At 33.6% G+C, this 4,868-nt stretch overlaps 1 non-coding gene across 1 annotated transcript; it reads right to left on the bottom strand.

Annotated features, from left to right (window-relative positions):
• Positions 1-3,432: 3,432 nt before the first annotated feature.
• LOC145027991 (small nucleolar RNA R71) lies at positions 3,433-3,539 on the bottom strand. Its single transcript, XR_013675751.1, has one exon. It is a non-coding gene; the product is annotated as a small nucleolar RNA R71 (small nucleolar RNA).
• Between the last annotated feature and the right edge of the window lie 1,329 nt (positions 3,540-4,868).

The following is a 4,868-nucleotide window of genomic DNA, read 5'->3' as shown; positions in this document are numbered from 1 at the left end:
GGGAAAATTTAGAGCCAATCTTTTAGGAATGCCTTAAGTACTAACATCAAAATGCAAATGTAATTTAATTTTTATTTTTTTATTTTTATATTATAAAATGGTTTTTTTTTTTTTTTTATCATCATAGTATTAATTTTTATATTATTTTTCTTATTGTAATATATATATTAAAAAAAATAGTAATCGTGGCAATGAGATCATGAGATCTGAATTATAGCAAAATGTTTGTATGTAGTAAGCTGGAATCTAAAATCTTGGTAGTTAGAAATTATAGTTTTTATTTGTCGTATAAATAGTTTGAAAAAATAATCACTAGCTTTTAAAGACTTAAAGTTACGTAATAACTAAAAAAAAACTATCAAAACTATGTCTCGAACATATATTGTTATTGTCTAATAAATCATTAATCGGACAAAAAATTTATAGTATTCTTATAAATAAAATTGTCTATAAAATATATTTGAAAAAATTATAGCCTGTAAAATAAAGAGGTGGGAGACATTATAAACTATATTGCAATTTCTTTAAAAATTTTGTTAAGGTTATATTTATTAGTTGATACTTTAAATTGAGCAATAATTGTATTTTTTTTAATGTAATAAAAAATAAACTTTATTGGTTTCTAAGGTTAGAAGGTGTAGGACATCATTGTCGCAACATTTGTTGAGGTGTGTTTGGTGCATATCGTGCCCTTACCTCAAAATGTCAAGCCGACAAGGATATTTAGGTACCACACTTTTGAGTCTTTTTCTTATTGACCAATTAATAAATATTTTTTAATGTAATCAAAAATAAAAGTTCATTGACTCCTAATGCTAAATGTGTGGGGCGGCGTTGCTACAACATTTGTTGAGGTGTGTTCGGTGCACACTACACACCTATATCAGCTGGCAAGTCAAGAAGAGTAACCGGACACCACAGTTTTGAGTTCTCTTTCTTGACTTCTTCTTTAAATGGTCACTTGATGGTTAATTAAAAAAATTAAAAACACTATAAATACTAGCATAAACACAATCTTATATCATACCAACAATGTCTTCTTTACAATATTCAAAAAGTCTTCATATTTATCTTCATCTTCAAGAACTTTTGGCACGGTGCTACAAGGCGTGATAGGGGTTGCTAACACGATGATGAACAATATTGTAGAATGATATGTGCATATTTAGTTATATATTTTATGCATTATTTTAATACTTTTTGCTACATTTATGCTTATTTTAGTGCAAATGGTACTTAATTTATTATAAATCTATTTTGTAGCAATAAAGACATGCTCGGGATAAAAAGGAAGCAAAATGCGGAGTTGGAAGCAAGGAAACCTGGACCTGATCAAAGCAAGGCAAAATATGGCATAAACTCTGAAGCTCACGACGTGGGGACCTCTGGCCACGTCGTGGTATCTCAAAGATTCGCGTTCAAGTTGGCAGACTTGAGCTTTACGCGTTTTCCATGAACGACACGCCGTGGAGGCCTTTAGCCACGACATGGAAGACAATTTTTTTGGTATATATATAAAGTTCGGTCCAACCTTCAAAAAGAACTTATGCTTCAAGTAATTCACGCCTTTTGGCATCCAAAGAAGCATTAGAACGCGTAGAATCACCTAAATTCGTCTGGAGTTCACGTTTTGGATAGATCTAAGGCAATTTTACTTCTAATTCTTAGTTTTTTTATTTTCATCATGTCTTTCATTAGTAACTTCGAATTTATTTGTTTGATTTCGGTAGTCATGGGCTAAAAACCTTAACTTATGTTTAGATGTAGAGGATCTATGCTACTATGTGTTGAATGATTGGATATTTGAATATTTACTAGTTGTTTATTTGCTTTGATAGCTTGATAAAGAACATTTTGTGTTAAAGACAACAACTTTTGATGTTTACTGATGAATATTCCTAAGATTAGACTATCAATCTGTTTTAGGATATTTGAATCTCATAAATTTGTTATCATCAAAGTCATAAGACTAGAGTTTTGATCATAAACCTAGAAATTAAATAGAAAAAGTGGATAATTTAATGTGGAAGCTAATATATGATGGTCATTCATATGTTAAACTGATGTTATCATCCACTAATGTAAATTATTAATCAAGGTTGGCTTAACTCAAACTTAACCCTAATTGTCTTGCTTGTTTGTGCACCTGATCAATGAATAAATAAACTCGATAATTAGAGGACTAGTGTTTTGATCATAAATTATAACTACTTTAGGAATCTGTAAACAACAAATAATCAATTCATAATATTATCCAAGAAATCAACCATATGAGTATTATTGAAGTGAAATTTGAACAGAAGTCTCTTCCAACCCTTGCTTTCCATTCGAATTTTGATTGCTTTTTTGTTTGTTTAAGTGTTGCGTAGTAAATTGATCTAAGTTTCTAGTCTTGCAAAACTAGAGAAAAACCCCAACTTTTATTACTTGTTATTTAAGTAATTTTTAGTAGATAATTCAACTTTTAATAATTGTTCTCTGGGATAAATACCCGACTTGCTGAACTTTGCTATAATTGATTAGGTACACTGCATAGTTTCGTATAGTTATGTCTAGTTTAGTTAGTAATTAAAACTAGCATATAAATTTGCGCCGTTGTTGGGGAACGGTTTCATTATTAGTTAAAATTATTTTGCTTTTAATTATCGATCCTTTGTGTAAGATTTATTTTATGCAAAGTTAATTTACTGTCTATAGTTTCAAATTCAATTTTTTTTGATGTTTCAGAAGTCCATGTCGTGGCCCTGTCTAACCACGTCGTGGCTACTGGGCGCCTAGTTTTATTTTAACTTAATTTTATTTATTTTACGCGTTGTTTTCTGTTTGGTTTCAGTAGTATATGACTTGCGGATCAAAGAGACCACTGACACCACCATTTGACGATCTACAATCAACATTTCATAAAAAGAAGAACAAACACGTTGGAGAATCAAGTAACAAGCCAGTAAACGAAAACAAGTTTGAAAGTTTTGAGAAAACTCCTAACAAGAAGGAAGCAGGTTATGAGCCCGAAACAGAATCAGACAAAGGTAGCGAACCCGACAGTGAACCCAAAGACAACATGGCAGACATTGTTGACATGACAATGGAGGAGTACAAAATGCGGATGTGTGATGGCAACGGACCAGGACTTGTGCAACCCACAATTCCCACAAACTGAAAGGACACATACTCGCTCAATTGAAAGACATACCATTTTATGGGAAGGATCACAAGGATGTTTACAAGCACATTAAATAAGTCATTGATATCGCCAACAAATTCAATATTCCCAACGTACCAAGCGAGACAGTGTTACTAAGAATGCTCCTTGTTACTTTTAAGGGTGCGGCAAAAGATTGGCTAAGAGCACTTCCACCTAGGGTAATAACAACTTGGGCAAAAATATGTGAAGATTTTATCCAACAATTTTGTCCGCCATCGAAAGTTTCAAAATTAAAGAAGGCTATTACAGATTTCGAGCAAAATCTGGGAGAATCCTTGTACGATGTATGGGAGCGTTATAAGGGATTACTAAGAAATTGTCCTCATAATGATCTAAACGTACAATAAGAAGTAGTAATCTTCTACGATGGGGTAAACGTTACAACTAGGCAACTCCTTGATTCTCAAGGACCAGTCACAAAGAAAGCAATGGATGCAATCAAGGATCTAATTGAAGAATTCTCCAAACATTCACGAGAATATCATAACCCTCTACAAAACGTAACAAGGGGAATAGTGAATTCAACTTCGTATGAAATGGCGGAAGTTTTGGCGAAATTAGAGAGCATGAACTGAAGGATGTGTAAAATGGATCAATCCATTCATGTTATAAGAGTGGGATGTGAAAATTGTAGCGGACCGCATCTCACCAGGGATTGTGATTTCGATGAAAACGGAAACCGAAAAGCTCAAGCATGTTTTTCAAGTGGAGATCGATTCGACGATGATTGGAGAAAGACCAAGAAGGAATGGTTGTTGTATGAAGAATACAAGAAAACCAAGGAAGAAAAATATAAACAAAAGATGTGTGGTTTTTATCAAAAGGAGGAACCGATTCCCGAAAAGAAAACTGAATTTGAAGCAATGCTTGCTCGATTTGTTGCCGCATCTGAGAAAAGGCATGATGAGACTAATGTTATATTCCGAAATCAGCAAGCATCGATTCGGAATATTGAACAAAAAATTAGGAAACTTTCGAGGCAATTTAACGATCGAATTTCGGGGTCACTTCCAAGTAACATGGAAGTCAATCCAAATGCCCACATTAAGGCTGTAGCAACCAGAAGTGAGAAGATAGTTACACCCCTAACTAATTTAGAAAATAATACTTCTTTGAATGTGCAGATCCCGGAAGCAAAAAAGAGCCAAGATGTACAAGTTGTACAACATCCACGGCGTGGCAAGGACGAGGCCACGACATGGAAACCTGGAGTTAAAAAAAATACGACTCCATATCATCCACCTCTTCCATATCTAAGTCGGGCTAAGCAAGATAAACAAATAGAGGATTATAAGAAATTCTTGGAACACATCAATGCATTACAAATTAATATTACATTCATTGAATTTGTTGCTCAAATGCCTAAGTATTCTAAGTTCTTGAAGGATCTTCTAACAAACTATAAGCAGATGGGAGAAGTTGCAAATTCTAGGTTGAATGAAAATTTCTCAACCGCTATGCTCAACAATTTGCCAATGAAATGGGGGATCCGGGAAGTTTGACACTTTCTTGCCAATTCGGGAACCTAGAAACAAGTCATGCTCTACCCGATTCGGGGGCTAGTGTAAATTTAATTCCCTATTCTTTCTATAAGAAGATGAATCTTCCAGAGCCAAGACCAATATGCATGGCTATTCATCTTGCCAAAAAGACGGTGACATTC

The sequence above is a fragment of the Lactuca saligna genome, chromosome 1, assembly GCF_052625555.1.
Source record: "Lactuca saligna cultivar CGN05327 chromosome 1, ASM5262555v1, whole genome shotgun sequence".
Lineage (NCBI taxonomy): Eukaryota > Viridiplantae > Streptophyta > Magnoliopsida > Asterales > Asteraceae > Lactuca > Lactuca saligna.
Note: the sequence above shows the minus strand (reverse complement) of the source record. Positions and strands in the feature narration are given on the sequence as shown.